This window comes from Loxodonta africana, chromosome 1 (genome assembly GCF_030014295.1).
Source record: "Loxodonta africana isolate mLoxAfr1 chromosome 1, mLoxAfr1.hap2, whole genome shotgun sequence".
NCBI lineage: Eukaryota > Metazoa > Chordata > Mammalia > Proboscidea > Elephantidae > Loxodonta > Loxodonta africana.
In genome coordinates, this window is record NC_087342.1 from 237,496,878 (window position 1) to 237,513,740 (window position 16,863).

Consider the following 16,863-nt stretch of genomic DNA (forward strand, 5'->3'; position numbering starts at 1 on the left):
CCAAGGCGACCAGAACCGCAGAGCGCACGGGGACAGCGAGAAGCCAGCTGCAGCAGAGCGCACTGCTGCATCAATATTTCAGAGGCGCCGGGAACCGTGGCCTTGCTGCTGGAGCGTCAAAGGCAGCTGCCTCTCCCCTGCTCCCCAGGCATCAAGGAAGCACACCCAGAGAGAGGGAGAGGGAAGCCCCGGGGGTCAGGAGTGAGCCCCTGAGAGGAGAACGGGCCTCCCAGCCCTGCTGAGCACTAGGCTGCAGCCTGGGGTCCGAGAGAACGGGAAGAGATTGGTCTCTTCAAACTGCCACATGGGGAAGTCTGGTCAGGGATTTTTTTTCAGGGTGGGAGAGATGTTAATCCATAAAACTATATGGTATCGACTGTTAATCAAGTTCCCAGGAGAGTGCTGGGTGCCTTCTGCACATCATTCCACTTAATTTTCCAACCCAAGTGGCTATTATGACCCCATTTCACAGATGAGAAAACTCTGAGGCTCAGGGAGAAGGAACGAGTTGCTTTGGAGTGGCCCTGGACTCGACAACCCCGTTACAACTCAGTGTGTGTCCGAGTAGAGCTCTGCTCCACAAGGTTTTCAATGGCTGATTTTTCAGGAGTACATCTCCAGGCCTTTCTTCCAAGGCACCTCTGGGTGGACTCAAACCTCTGTCCTTTCTGTTAGCAGCCAAGTGCTTAACCGTTTGCACCCCCAGGGACTGGAACTTGCCCCAAAATACACAGCCTCGTGGCAGGGCCGGGAATGAAGTCCCAGGAAGACTAACTCAAGTAGGGGTGCCCACAGCTCAGCTCCTAGAGGCGGGAGGGCTATGGATACAATTCCATAGGCCAAAGTTTTCCTCCCTTATTTTCTTTTGCCGGGGGCGGGGGGGCGGATCTTTTCTCTCCCTTCTTACTCCATTTCTGTGCTGGGATAAGAGACCCATGCATGTGAAAATATTCATTTCCCTCTGGGCTTCTGAGTGCTAGTCCAAAAGCATTTTGGTTCCCTCTTTTGGGAAATAATTTTAAAGTCTAATACAATTTAATGTTGCTTCTGGAGTGTTTTCATTTCTACAGTAGAGGTTTTATCTTTGAAATAGTTCTAAGAAAATGGCTTCTGCTTCCAAAAATCATCACCCCCTTTGTCTTCTTCACCGTTAGAAACTCAGGGAGAAATCCAGGTCACTATGGACACAGCCAGAGCCTGGATGGCAGGTGCCTCGTGTTTCACAGCAAGAAGAGCAGAGTCAGAAGTTAGCAGAGGAGGCTGGGAAGGATCTTGAAAGTCAACTCCATGCAGAATAAAAATAACACCAATACATCACTCATTTTATAATTGGACACCCCCTACTGACAGTGAAGGGCGAAGGTTTCCAATACGAGAACCAGAACAAGGTAAATTTTGCCATAATGTAAAAGGTCACAAATTAATAACAGATAAGATGAAATGCTTTCTCTGTGATAAAGTGAGGGAAATTGCTGACATAAAAAGTAGTGCTAAAGAGACACCAAGATGTTTTAATTGGAAGGACTGGAAACATGGGCCCCCAGGAAGGCAGCGGGCAGCGAAAATAAAATGGTATTCCTTACTGTGTGTTTGCAGTCCCTGAGTGGTCGAACAGTTAACATGCTCAGCTGCTAACAGAAAGGTTGGAGGTTGAGTCCACCCAGAGGTGCCTCAGAAGAAAGGTCTGGCAATACTTTTTTAAAATTGGCCACTGAAAACCCTACGGAGCGCAGTTCTACATTGAGACACATGGGGTCGCCATGAGTCAGAGTCAACTCGACAGCAACTGGCATGGTGTACCTTGAGGTGGAGCAGACTGAAGAGGAAGGAAAATGGAGGACAAGAACTTTGCAAGGGACTGGTCAGGCTTTCTGCCTTCGCTGAGGCATGAAGACACCCCCACCGCTGTCCACCTGATGGAACCCAAGCTCTGGGCTAAAAACCTTCGCACAATTAGGTATTGTTGTTGTTGTTGTTAGGTGCCATCGAGTCTGTTCTAACTCATAGTGGCCCTATGCACAAGAGAACGAAACACTGCCCCATCCTGTGCCATCCTTACAGTCATGATGCTTGAGTCCATTGCTGCAGCTGCTGTGTCAATCCACCTCGCTGAGGGTCTTCCTCTTTTTCACTGATCCTGCACTTTACCAAGCATGATGTCCTTCTCCACGTCCAAAGTATATAAGACGCAGTCTCACCATTCTTGCTTCTAAGGAGCATTCTGGTTGTACTTCTTCCAAGACACATTTGTTCACTCTCTTGGCAGTCCTTGGTATATTCGATATTTTTCACCAAAGCCACAATTCAAGCACATCAATTCTTCTTTGGACTTCCTTATTCATTGTCCAGCTTTCACATACATATGACGCGATTGAAAATACCATGGCTTGGATCAGGCTCACCTTAGTCTTCAAGGTGACATCTTTGCTTTTCAACACTTTAAGGAGGTCCTTTGCAACAGATTTGCCCAATGTCATGCGTCCTTTTGATTTCTCATCTGCTGCTTCCATGGCTGTTGATCGTGGATCCAAGTAAAATGAAATCCTTGACAACTTCAATCTTTTCTCTGTTTATCATGATGTTGCTTATTGGCCCAGTTGTGAGGACTTTTGTTTTCTCTGTGTTGAGGTGCAATCCATACTGAAGGCTGTGGTCTTTGATCTTCACCAGTAAGTGCTTCAAGTCCTCTTCACTTTCAGCAACCAAGGTTGTGTCATCTGCATAACGTAGGTTGTTAATGAGTCTTCCTCCAATCCTGATGCCCCATTCTTCTTCATATAGTCCAGCTTCTCGGATTATTTGCTCAGCATACAGACTGAATAGGTATGGTGAAAGAATACAACCCTGATGCACACCTTTCCTGACTTTAACCACTCAGTATCCCCTTGTTCTGTATGAACAACTGCCTCTTGATCTATGTAAAGGTTCCTAATGAGCACAATTAGGTGTTCTGGAATTCCCATTCTTTCGTAATGTTATTCACAATTTGTTATGGTCCATACAGTCGAATGCCTTTGCATCACCAATAAAACACAGGTAGACAGCCTTCTGGTATTCTCTGCATTCAGCCAGGATCCATCTGACATCAGCAATGATACCCCTGGTTCCACGTCCTCTTCTGAAACTGGCCAGAATTTCTGGCAATTAGGTATTACTAAACACAAAAGAGATATTACAAGGGGTATTTTAGGAATTGCTGAAAATAGAGTTCATGGTTTAGCATGATATCTATCTTTAAACTATGCAAACATGACACTGGTAAACAGACTGAACATTATTGAACCGTTTTACAGATAAAGCAGCAAAAGCCTGGAAAAATACAGTGATTAGATCAAGAGAGTGAGGTAAGATGCTATATAACTCAGGGGCTCAGGACTTCAAGTCCCATGCCTAATTCACTCTGCATTGTTCCTTTTTGAAATACCTATCATTGTTATTTAAAAGTAAACAACCACAGCAATATCTTATCTTTTCACCAATTTTTTAAGCACATGGCAATGCCATGGCTACCACCTGCCAAGATGTAGTGATAGGAATGCTAGGTAGAAGGATGGGGCTGTGGGGAAGGACACGAAAATAAACTACCTAAGAAACCAAAATAGAAAGTAAAAGGAAAAAGACCAAAAAGTTTTAAAGAGAAATATTAACCCAGAAAAAACACTGGCCATTTTTATAAAGCTTGCACTAGAAAGATGAACAATCAGAGGAAACAGGCACCAATTTTTATGAAAGGGCATAATTATTGCATTTAAACACCTTAAAAGATCGAGATTCAACTAAAGGACCAAACAAATTACGTGCATTGAGATAAGAATGTTCAATTCAACCCCAAGAAAACTTGAACGACTTTTTCAAGGGGAACACCTAAAAAGATGGACTTCCAAGAAATCCACCTAAGAAGCATCAGTTTCCAAAAGAAATAGCAGTTGTGGCATGCTTGCTGACAACAAGTCCTTAATGAACAAACCCTACAGCCTAAAAGCAATGGGAAGCGTTTCAAGATTCTCAAGTTGCACAATCATTATGCAACAAGATGTAGGAATTGGCATCAAACTTCCCGAAAGCCAGTCCCTAGAAAAAGCCATTACTCTCCTGGGCAAATGAAAAAATGAGACTAATGCTATATGCCTACCCATAACCCATTTACCCATTGCCATCGATGTGCCTATCCCTTAAAACATCCCTTAAATATTAAGAATTGTCTCTTTTCTCTTAGGAAGAAAGGAGGGAGGGTGTTCCGGGTTGAATTGTGTCTCCCAAAAAGATGTGTCCAAATTCTAACCCCTGTATCTGCGGACGTGACCTTTTTTTGGAAATAGGGTCTTTGAAGGTGCTATTAGCTAACATGAAATCATCCTGGAGTAGGGTGGGTCCTAATCCAATCTGAGTGGTACCTTATAAGAAGAAGAGAAGAGACACACAAGACAGAAATAGAGATTGGAGTGATGCATCTACAAGCCAAGGAAAGCTGGAAGAGACAAGGAAGGATCCTCCCCTAGAGCATTTGGAGCGAGCGAGACCCTGCTGACACCTTGATTTGGGCTCCTGACTCCCAGGTCTTTGAGAGAATAAATTTCTGTAGTTTGTGGTACTTTGTCACAGCAGCCCCCGGAGATGAGTACAGAGGGAGGAAGGGAGGCAGCCGTTTACCATCTTCTTGAGGACAGAGTGGGGATCAGGAAACCTGGCCCTCATCCCATTGCTGTCCCATTACCTGCCTCTCTGTAGCTCAGCTTTCCCGTCTGAGTGATGGAGAGATCAGGAGCTGCTGCCATCTGCCTCGGAGAACAGATACGGGAAGAGAATGATGCATGTGACAGCATTTCCCAGTCTAAGAGCAAAGGCTCAGCCAAACCCGAGTTGTCTGATGCTTAAGATGATGAGCTGACATAGGCGTTTTTAGAAGCAATGTTTCACCTTCGGCTGTTCCATTTTTCAAGTTGAGGTCTACAAAGAAATTGGGAAAAGTAAAAGAATGGCTAATTTCAAGTGAAGCGATTCCCATCCTTGGTATTTCCACTCCAGAAATCTCAAAATGAAATTAATTTTGACAAAAACCATGCAACTCATTGGGGGACTGGGAGAAAATACGACAATAAATCAAAAAGCACTATAATGCTATAATTCTGCAACGACCAGGAGTCAGGGGTCTAGGGTACAAGTAGTGCGTGAAGATGCTCTGTTTATATCCCCCTCCTCCAGAGCCCTAGTGGTTAACCAGAAGGTCAGCAGTCACCAGCTGCTCCTTAGAAACCCTATAGGGCAGCTCTACTCTATCCTATAGGGTTGCTATGAGTCGGAATCGACCTGACAGCAGTGGGTTTTGGTGATGGGCCCACCACAGCACAGGGGACATCATCTTAGTTCAAAGAAGCTTACAGAAGCTTAGAGACACCAATGCAGACACTCACATTCTACAGTTCGGTGCAGAGAGACACAAAGCAGAGCCCTTTTGCAGGACAGACTCAGAGTCCCACTCCCAACACAACAGAGTCGTGACATGCAGAACCATAACAAAAGCTTCTCTTCCAAAGACATGATTCATGAGGGAGGAAAAAAAGCCAAGGACAGAGTAAACAGCCTCTCTTTATTATGAAAAGTATTTTATAAGCTGGGAGAAAATTTTAAAGAAAGAGCTTTTGCTTACAATCCTCCAAGTAATTGTTCCATCTCACCAGCAAGAAAAGTCACCATGAACACGAATGCAGGTATCAGGGTTCCCCTCCAGCTGGTCACCAGCCATTCTGTATGCTGTGGAAGCACCCCGCCTCCAGGGTAAACACGTCACTGAAAAAACACGTGGTGGTTTTAGCTGCATGAATCTCAGCCTTAAGATGAGAAAGGACACACCAAAAATACAGAAGGAAATAAAAATGACACATCTACGTTCCCTTTTCGATTCACTCCCTTACCCACATGTGGACTGACACAAAAGCCACAATGATGCACTCGACTTGACAGCAACTAACAAACAGCAGCAATGTTTCCCAGGAGTTAATCTTCCTCGAGCTCACCATGTCATAAAAACGACGTAGTGTTCACCAGCCTTCCTGGTCGTGAGTTTTACTAACTTGCTGGTCCTACATGGATCATAAGACAAGCTGTGCTCTTTACTAATTCAGCAGACAATGTAGTAATAGTCAATTCACCAGTTTCCAAGGATTTATTTAATTTAACCTTGAGCCAAACGTATTTGCTCTAAAATTTATTTCTGCTTTCATAACCCTAATCATATAGCACTTCAGCTAATACAAGATGAATAAAATATCATTTGGAAGGTGCAGCATTTGCCATTTCCCCCGAAGTCCTGTCTCATCTGAAAGATGCTTGTATTGCATATACCAGGCATTTCTGTCAGAATTCGCAAGTAGCCATGGACTTCAAGAATGATATTTAAGGCAAAATAGGCATATTTCTAGGTTTTTAAAAAAGTGTTCCCTGTGAACAAACTCAGTTCCTTTTGAAAAACAGAAGTATTTACACTGACATCTGTCTCAGGCTGGGCTCTCTAGAGAAAAACCAGTCAAGCATATATATATACACACACACACATATACAGAAAGAGAGAGAGATTTATCTTATCTTAATGAAATGGCATGGCTCAGGCAGTTGTAGAGGCGAGCAAGTCCCCAGTCCGTGGGCCAGGCATCAGGCCGGAGACCTCTCCTGACTTACGTAGCTGCAGGGGCTGATGAACCTAAGATCAGCAGGTCAGACAACAGGCTGCTGGCTCATAGGCTGCAGAGGCTGAGGAGTCCAAGATCGGCAGGTAAGATGGCAGGCTGCTCGTTCACAGGCTCTGGAGGACAACAAACCCAAGATCAACACGCCGTACGACAGGCAGCTGGCTCAAGTCCCAAGAATCAGAGGTCAGATGAGGGCGGGCCAGACGCAGGATCCAGAGCAAGTAAGCTTTGCCAGAACATCCGTATGTATATCGGGTGCAGGCCACAGCCCCAGGGAAACTCCTCCTACAACTAATTGGCTGATCACATCAGATTACATCATGGAGGATGACTACATCATTATACAACTGCAAAATTACATCATTACGTAACTGCCAAACCACCGAGAATCATGGCCCGGGTAAGCTGACACACAACCTTAAGCGTCACAACATCTATTATCTGAATATGTAAAAAGCCTTTTCTTTTTAAACAGACTATGAAAGAGAGACAGAGCAGCTTGCCTGGAGGGGAAGTGATATGAGTGCTAGAACCCAGCTCCAACTGGTAACTCGAGAAGACAGCCCTGGTGATGCATTTTCCTCTCCTTTCCTTCCTATGGCTAATGGCTTACTGCTTTTTACTTGTTTGGTAAGTTTCAGTAGTGATTGAACCTCTTTACAAAGAAAGAAAGAATCATCAGTTATCAGGTTAACAATAGTAGAAGCAAGAAACACATACATAAGAATTACTAAAGACTATAAATAAAAACCCATTGCCACTGAGTCGATTTTGACTCATAGCAACCCTATCGGACAGAGTAGTACTGTCCCATAGGGTTTCCAAGGAGCGGCTGGTAGATTCAAACTGCTGAACTTTTGGTTAGCAGCCGATCTCTTAACCACTGCTCTACCAGGGTTCCAGGGCAAAGGCTATAAATGGTGTCCAGCAATTCCACTCCTAGGCGTACACCCAATAGAATTGAAAGCAGGAACGCAAACAGATACCAATGTTCATTGTAACACTATTCACAATAACCAAAAGGTGGGAACAACCTAAATGTCCATCAACAGGTGAAAGGATAAATAAGCGTGGCACGTACATACAATGAAATATTGCTCACCGGTAAAGAGAAATGTAGTCCCGATACACACTACAACATGAATACATGCTACAACATGGATGAACCTTGAAAACATGTTGCTTAGTGAAATAAGTCAGTTACAAAAGGGCAAATATTGTGTGATCCCACCTATACGGAATACGTAGAGGAGGCAGGTGTATAGAGACCAAAGTTTATTACAGGCTAACAGGGGCAGGTGGGAGGGAGGGGGACACTGAGATTCTGTTAAAGGTGATGGGAAAATTTGGGAACAGATCAGGGCAATGGTTGAACATGCTGAACATAAGTTAATGTCACTGAACTGTACATGTGAACAATGTTGAAATGGCAAATGTTTTGTTACATGTATATTTACTACAATTAAAAAAAAAAAAACCTAAAAAAAAAAAGAATATAAATAGGGAAACTTAAAAGACTACTCTATCTTCACTAGACATTGAGAGGAAATCGGAACTACTCCTAAATGTAATTTTATTTACATTAGAAAATTAAGCATAGGTACAAATGGGACCTTGTAAATTGTCAAAACTACAGTAGTTACTTTCTTAGAATACAAGCAATCATAAAACAAATGGTATTTATAAGAATCTTCCTAATAAACTATGGAGTTAAATATCTGTCTAATTCTGGTTAAAGTATCTGAAGCACATTAAAGTATTCACAATTGTAGAATAATAGCTAGAGCGCTACAGAATTCTCTTTTATAAAAGAGAATTGAGAGAGGAAAAGACAATTTCCAATGGAAATGCAAATTTCCAATTGCAAGAAGACACCCAGATCTCAGATATCAGAAGCCCGGTCTGGATCTTCTACTTGCATGGGCTAGTTTTTTTTTTTTTTTTTCCCATGCTCTTCTCTGTAACGTCTACATCTGGTTTAAAAAGAAAATAATGAGAATGAATGTTTGCTTACCTTGCTAGGAAAATGTTAAGAACAAAATGGACCAGCTAACCTTGACATATGCTATCTTGCAAGAAAAACCAGTTTACTTTTTCAAGTGCTTTGCTTAAGGAGGAACTAGAACAGTAAAAATGATAGGAATAACCATTTCTGAACCCATTTTTGAGGTATGAAAAGAATTATACAAAGCAAAACCATAGAAAGATAATCCCTAGGATAACAAGCTAAGAAAGCTGGAAGACTGCCACAACAGCAAACCAAGTGTTTTGTTCACATTTGTCCTGTTGGAGCTGACATTCTGTCACCATAAAAGGTGAACAGAGAGACAGAGACAGGTGTGGGATGGTAGACAACAATCCTAAAAAAATTCCATTGCCATTGAATCGCTTCTGACTATAGTGACCCTACAGGACAGAGTAGAGCTGTCCCCTAGGGTTTCCAAAGCTGTAATCTTTACAGAAGCAGATTTCCAGGTCTTGCTCCAGCAGAGTAGCTGGCTGGGTTCAAACCTCCAACCTCTTGGTTAGCAGCAGAACATTTAACCACTATGCCACCAGGGCTCCATAGCTAATAACAGAAGCAGGTATTTCTAGGTAGCAAGCAGAGACAAAGAAGTCCTTTCTAGGCTAGGATGTCATGAAGTTTGTTAGACAGGGAGAAAGCGCTCACTGAAAGACTGGCCTGGCCCAAGGTGACGTTAGTCATGGACCTAATGGCAGTCCTCACCTGAACACGCAATGGAAGGTGTCTCCTTGGTGTGCACCTGGACACCCTCCCGACTCTGCCCTTCCTTCATAAGCAGTGGTTATGCTTATTAACACAAAGAACGTCTTTATAAATCCTTGAGGACAATCTATTCTGCACTCATCAAGGCACCCAAAGCAGTGTTGAACACACAGTAACACAGTAAGTGCTTAATAAATAATAATTGATTAGTTGCTAACCAAAAAAAAAAAAAAACCAAACCCAATTGCAGTCGAGTCCTACTCATAGCGACCCTGTAGGACAGAGTAGAACTGCCCCATAGAGTTTCCAAGGAGTACTTGGTAGATCTGAACTGCCAACCTTTTGGTTAGCAGCTGTAGCACTTTACCACTGTGCCACCAGGGTTTCCATTAGTTGCTAAGGTCTCGGCAAAATCAAGTGTGTGAGCGTGTATGCAAATAATGGTGACCCACTGATTTCCTGGAAAAAATAAAGGTTACAGAATCTTTCAGTACTCTCTACCCCCCTAGACTGAGTTTTCCAATCCTCCTCATGTTGGCCTCCCTGGTGACTCACCGGAGTTCAGCACAGCATTCGGCTCATATTGAGTCTTTCCACAAGTCTTCGTTAAATAAAAGAATATTTGCAGCTTCAGAGGGCTGAGGATGGTAGATGTAGGAAAGAAAAACAGTGGATAGGACTCAAGGGAATCTACTTCCCAGTATGAATACACTGATTATTGATTTTGCCAAAGCATTTTATGGGAAGAAAAGGGGAGATTTTTTCCTAGCTTAAGTGAAAATTCTCTAAGATGAATGTTGAAAACATTAATGAGACCTCTTGTAATCATCAGAAAACAACTTTTTTTCTTCCAAAAATCAATATACCTCTAATATTGCTAGGTTATTTCTTGAGGATATTTTAACCTAATCTTGACTTCTCAAACTAAGTTGTGGAATAAAGTGAGATGAACTTCCTATAAGGATGTGTTAAGGGGTTAAAAAGAACCCTTTATTTCTTGCTAGTATTTTTTTTCAGAAGTTAGTTCACCAGGAGTACAACCAGAATGCTCCTTAGAAGCAAGAATGTCAAGACATCATCTCACATACCTTGGACATGTTATCAGGCGGGACCAGTCCCTGGAGAAGAACATCATGCTTGGCAAAGTAGAGGGTCAGCGAAAAAGAGGAAGCCCCTCAATGAGATGGCCTGACACAGTGGCTGCAACAATGGGCTCAAGCACAACAATGATTGTGAGGATGGCACAGGACTGGGCAGTTTTCATTCAGTTGTACATAGGGTCACTATTAGTTGGAATTGACTCAATGGCACCTAACACCACCAGATTGCATCCCTCATGCTGAGGAAGTCTTGGGAGAAGCCATATCTGGTTCCCTACCCTGCCCCAAAGGATGGACTTTGGCTTGGATGGGGTGGGTAGGCAGCTGCTGGAAGCTCCAGGGTCAGTGAGGGCAGCAGCCTCTCCTCCTTAAAGCCAGAAAGGGAGGGTGGATGATAGAAGCTGAGCATGACATGTCAGGTGATCTACAGAAATAAACTCGCGTTTGCCCTCTATGCTCCCATCCACTCCTGCCCATCACCCCCCCTCCAACTCAGAGCCAGGCCCTCTGCCCTTCTTAGCCTCTGGGATTGTTTTGGGGCAGGGAAGCACAAGGAGCTGGAACAATCTGGGCTCGTGGAATTAGGTAAACATTGGTGGTTTGTGAGGAGGCAGCAGGGAGGAATGGAGCAGGGCTCCTTCCTGCAGTTGGGACCACTGGGGTGTGGGGTCCATGGTCCAATAGTCAGAGGTGATGGGAGGGGGTGAGACTGAGAGTGGAGCCTCAGGGGGGCAGGCTACAGGGTGTTGGGAACTCACTCATCAAAGAACCCCCTGTGAGAGCAGGGGGCAGCATCAAAGAGGCAGCTGTACCTGAAGGGACCAGGGGGACAGGGCAAGAAGTGACTGAGATGCACCCAATGCTGTGTGGTCACTGGGTTCCTGGAAGGAGGTCTGCAAGGGTACAGTCCCCCAGGCATCTGTCTGGGATGGCTGGAACTCCATCTCACAATTCATTTGATTTAGAGAACAGAACTGTGACCACCTGTGCACACCTGAAATCATGGGCTATGTTTCATCCAGTAACGAAGGGAAAAGGCTGGCTTTCATCCTGTATGGACGTGAGGCCAGCCTGCTTTGGTCAGGCTTCGTGAGCTTCTTGGATAATAAAATCACATCTTGGAGCCAGGGAAAGCTAGAACACCCTTGATAATGAGTGAAAATTACTTTCGGTTGTTCTTCCTTGCTGTCATACTTGATCCTCAGCATGGACCATCCACAATGCAGTTAAAATGGGTCCAGTGGACAAACAAGCCCTCATCTTTCCTCGTGCTGGTTCCAGGAATTGGACCCACTTGAAGCTTTGTGTGCTGCGACAGGACCCTCAGACTTCATGCCAGCTATTTCGCTTCATTTGTATGTTTTCAGAGACCTGGACTCCATTCACAGACAAACACTGAAGCCGTGGCCACTGAAGACAAGTCAAACAGCCTTCTGATTATTCCGTAAAGATGATTCTTCTTTTTCAGGCTTGATTTTCTTCAGAAGCAGGCTTTTGTCTCGTGTGTGAATATGTTTCTCTTCCTCACAGATGATTGCCGCTTCTTCTAGACAGCACGTCTGTCAGCTGGGAGGGCTCGGCTTCCCTCTTCTTCAGTAAAAATAGATGCTTTCTGATTGCAGCTATTGGAAGGTTTTTGCATTTTCAGATGCTGATTCTCTCATCAACATAAAGCTTTGCTCTTGGTTAAGAAATGTTTTTTTAAGTGAACTCTTGGAAAGTCGTAAGAGAGGAGAGTGATTTTTTTTTTTTTTCCTTGACCTCCAGATGATGTGCCATTGAGGATCTGCTAGGGTAGATTTTAGGGAAATGCTTGGTGTAAGATGTGGTGCCCATCATGCCAATCGGGCCCAAACAGACAAGCAGAAACTGCTCAGACGGTCAGCTTGGGTCTGGCCAGTATTGTTTCCTTAGACATTGCTATTATACATGGCCTCAATGTGAGGGCTTGGCATGTCTTTTCTCTTCTTTCCTCTCTAGCCTAAAAAATAAACAGTTCCCATCATGTTGACTCAGACTCATGGCAACCCCACCATGTAGGGTCAGAGTAGAACTGTGCTCCAAAGGGTTGTCAGTGGCTGCCTTTTCAAAAGTAGATCACCAGGTCTACTTTCCGAGGTATCTGTGGGCAGGTATAAACCATCAACTTCTCAGTTAGCAGCCAAGCGCTTAACCATTTGTGCTGCCCAGACCAGCATGAAATGATCAGACCTCAGAAGACATGCAGTATGCATGTGCAGGACGGCACCATTCTAAGGGTGAATGGTGGTACCAAGGGATGGCCCTGACTCCATTTACACCAGAACCTCTCGTCCTAATCCCAGCTGTGAGGGCAGACAGGAAGGAGGCACAGCCCAGTGCTTTTCCCATTATTCAAATGGAAGGTGCATCCCATCTCCTCAACCTTATCCGAGGAAGGCAGGGCCTTCCCTGGATTTTCTGGGACTGCTATTAAGAAATTACTCAGAACTTCTGCCTTTTCAAGGTAACACTTGCCTCTCCACCCAATTATTTGTCTTAATCTATTAGATTTTATCACTAACTAATAAAGATGGGTGGGCAAAGCTGCTTCTAGCAAGAGCCAAGATAATATCTGCTATGGACAGAATTGTGTCCCACAAAAATGTGTGTCAGCTTGGCTAGGCCATGATTCTCAGTATTGTGTGATTTTCAACCATTTTGTCATCTGATGTGATTATCCTATGTGTTGTAAATCCTACCCCTATGATGTTAATGAGGCAGGACTCAATCCACACAAGATTAGGTTGTATCTTGAGTCAATCTCTTTTGAGATATAACAGAGAGAAGCAAGCAGAGAAACAGGGGTACCTCATACTACCAAGAAAGTAGTGCCAGGAGCAGAGCGTGTCCTTTGGACCCAAAGTCCCTGTGCAGAGAAGCTCCTAGACCAATGGGAAGATTGATGACAAGGATCTTCCCCAGAGCTGACAGAGAGAGAAAGCCTTGCCCTGGAGCTGGTGCCCTGAATTCAGATTTCTAGTCTACTAGGCAGTGAGAGAATAAACTTCCCGTTGTAAAAGGCTCCACTTGTGGTATTTCTGTTACAGCAGAACTAAGATAAAAAAAAAACAAAAAAAAACTTTAAATAATTATTGACAAGCTGATATAAATAAAACAAAAAATAACAATAAAATAATAATGCCGATAAGTCCTCTATGATTTTAAACGTTTCTACATTGCCTTTCAGTTCAGTGTTTTTTCCATGCCCTGGTACCTTGACACATGGTCTGGCTATAGAACTCCGAGCAAAATAGACAAAAATCCCTGTGCAGGTTATGTTTTCGTTGAAGGAGACTGACAATAAACAAATTAGTAGTATGTTGTATGTCACATGATGATGACGAATAATTTATTTGGAGACAAAATAAAATCAGGGAAGGTGGATAAGGAATGCCAGGTGGGGGGCTGAATTTTTAAACAGGGCAGAGAGGGAGACAACACCGAGAAGATATTTTAGCAAAGACTAAAAGATGGTGAGGGAATGTGGTCAAGTGGTTATCTGGGTGTAAAGCATCCCAGGCAAAGGTCAGCAAGTGCAAAGGCCGAGGTGGGGGTATATTTGGCCAGTGCAAATTTGGAGGTAAATTTGGCTGGAGTACAGTGACCAAAAACAAAAGAAGTAGAAGCCATAAGGAGAAAGTGCTGCCAATGAATATACCATTTTGTAGTCATTCTTCAAAACAGCATTATTGTAAACATTTTCTCACATTATTTGTTGTTGTTGGTGCTGTCAAATCAGTTCTGACTCATAGTGACTATGCAGAACAGAATGAAACACTGCCCAGTCCTGTGCCATTGTCAAAATTATTGCTATGTTTGCACCCATTATTGCGGCCATTGTGTCAATCCATCTCATTGAAGGTCTTCCTCTTTTTCACTGAACTTCTGGCAGTTCCCTGTCGATATACTGCTGCAGCTGTTTTTGAATGATCTTCAGCAAAAGTTGGCTTGCGTGTGATATTAATGCTATTGTTCTATAATTTCCACATTCGGTTGGATCACCTTTCTTGGGAATAGGCATAAATATGGATCTCTTCCAGTCAGCTGGCCAGGAAGGTGCACCATATTTCTTGGCATAGACGAGTGATCACCTCCAGCACTGCATCTGTTTGTTGAAACATCTCAACTGATATTCCATCAATTCCTGGAGCCTTGTTTTTCGCCAATGCCTTCAGAGCAGCTTGGACTTCTTCCTTCAGTGCCATCATTCCTGATCATATGCCACCTCTTGAAACGGTTGAACATCGACTAATTCTTTTTGGTATAATGACTCTATGTATTCCTTCCATCTTCTTTTGATGCTTCCTGCATCGTTTAATATTTTCCCCATAGAATCCTTCACTATTGCAACTCAAAGCTTGAATTTTTTCTTCAGTTCTTTCAGCTTGAGAAACACCGAGTGTGTTCTTGCCTTTTGGTTTTCCATCTCCAGCTCTTTGCACATGTCATTATAATACTTTACTTTGTCTCCTCGAGCTGCCCTTTGAAATTTTCTGTTCAGTTCTTTTACTTTATCGGTTTTTACTTTTGCTTTAGCTGCTCGATGTTCAAGAGCAAGCTTCAGAGTCTCCTCTGACATCCATCTTGGTCTTTTCTTTCTTTCCTGTCTCTTCAGTGACCTCTTGCTTTCTTCATGGATGATGTCCTTCCACAACTCGTCTGGTCTGTGGTCACTAGTGTTCAGTGCATCAAGTCTATTCTTTAGATGGTCTCTAAATTCAGGTAGGATATACTCAAGGTCATATTTTGGCTCTCGTAGGCTTGCTCTGATTTTCTTCAATTTCAGCTTGAACTTGCATATGAGCAATTGATGGTCTGTTCCATAGACGGCCCCTGGCCTTGTTCTAACTGATGATATTGAGCTTTTCCATCGTCTCTTTCCACAAATGTAGTCAATTTTATTTCTGTGTGTTCCATCTGGCAAGGTCCATGTGTATAGTCGCCATTTATGTTGGTGAAAGAAGGTATTTGCAATGAAGAAGTCGTTGGTCTTGCAAAATACTGTCGTTTGATCTCCGGCATTGTTTCTATCACCAAGGCCATATTTTCCAACTACTGATCCTTCTTCATTTCCAGCTTTTGCATTCCAATCACCAGTAATTATCAACGCATCTTGATTGCATGTTTGATCAATTTCAGACTACAGCAGCTGATAAAAATCTTCTATTTCTTCATCTTTGGCCCTAGTGGTTGGTGTATTAACTGGTTTTCCTTGTAGGTGTATGGATATTATCCTATCACTGACAGTGTTGTACTTCAGGATAGAAGTACAACACTCGAAATGTTCTTTTTGACCATGAATGCAACATCATTCCTCTTCAAGTTGTCATTCCCAGTATAGTACACTATATGGTTGTCCAATTCAAAATGGCCAATACCAGTCCATTTCAGCTCACTAATACCCAGGATATCGATGTTTATGCTTTCCATTTCATTTTTGATGATTTCTAATTTTCCTAGATTCATACTTCGTACATTCCAGGTTCCGATTATTAATGGATATTTGCAGCTGTTTCTTCTCATTTTGAGTACTGCCACATCAGCAAATGAAGGTCCCGAAAACTTTACTCCATCCACGTCATTAAGGTCAACTCTACTTTTAGGAGGCAGCTCTTCCGCGGTCATCTTTTGAGTGCCTTCCAACCTGGGGGGCTCATCTTCCAGCACTATATCAGACAACGTTCCGCTGCTATTCATAAGGTTTTCACTGGCTAATGATTTTCAGAAGTAGACAGACTTCCTAGTCTGTCTTAGCCTAGAAGCCCAGGTGAAACCTGTCCTCCATGGGTGACCCTGCTGGTATCTGAATACCAGCGGCATAGCTTCCAGAATCACAGCAACACGCAAGCCCCCACAATACGATAAACTGACAGACACGTATGGGTTGCCTATTCTAGATATTTTATTTAAGTGGAGTCACACCGTATTTATCCTTTTGTATCTTATTTTACTTAGCAGAATGTTTTCAAGGTTCATCTGGGTTGTAGTATGTTTCAGAACTTCACTTCTTTTCATGGCTAAATAATATTCCATTGTGTATACTGACCGCATTTTGTTGATCTATTCGTCTGTTGATGGATACTTGGGAGGGGAGAATAACTTCTTAAGCATTAAAAAAATGGAATGAATCACAAAGGAATATGCTAATAGATTTGTTTACATAAAACCTAAAAACTGTAACTAATATCTTAAAGTAATAGTAAATATTTGCAACAATCATTTTTTAATACCAACGATCATGAACATGACGCAGGACTGGGTAACGTTTCGTTCTGTTATAGAAAAGGTCACTGTGAGTTGGCACCAACTCAGCTGTACCTAATAACAA

The 16,863-nt window shown here is 43.1% G+C and overlaps 1 long non-coding RNA gene across 1 annotated transcript; it reads right to left on the minus strand.

Moving 5' to 3' along the window:
- Nucleotides 1-246: 246 nt before the first annotated feature.
- Nucleotides 247-7,145, minus strand: LOC135232692 (uncharacterized). The gene is made up of 3 exons (XR_010323261.1): nucleotides 5,648-7,145; nucleotides 4,715-4,947; nucleotides 247-3,154 (listed from the first exon to the last, which is right to left on the minus strand). It is a non-coding gene; the product is annotated as an uncharacterized LOC135232692 (long non-coding RNA).
- Nucleotides 7,146-16,863: the final 9,718 nt, after the last annotated feature.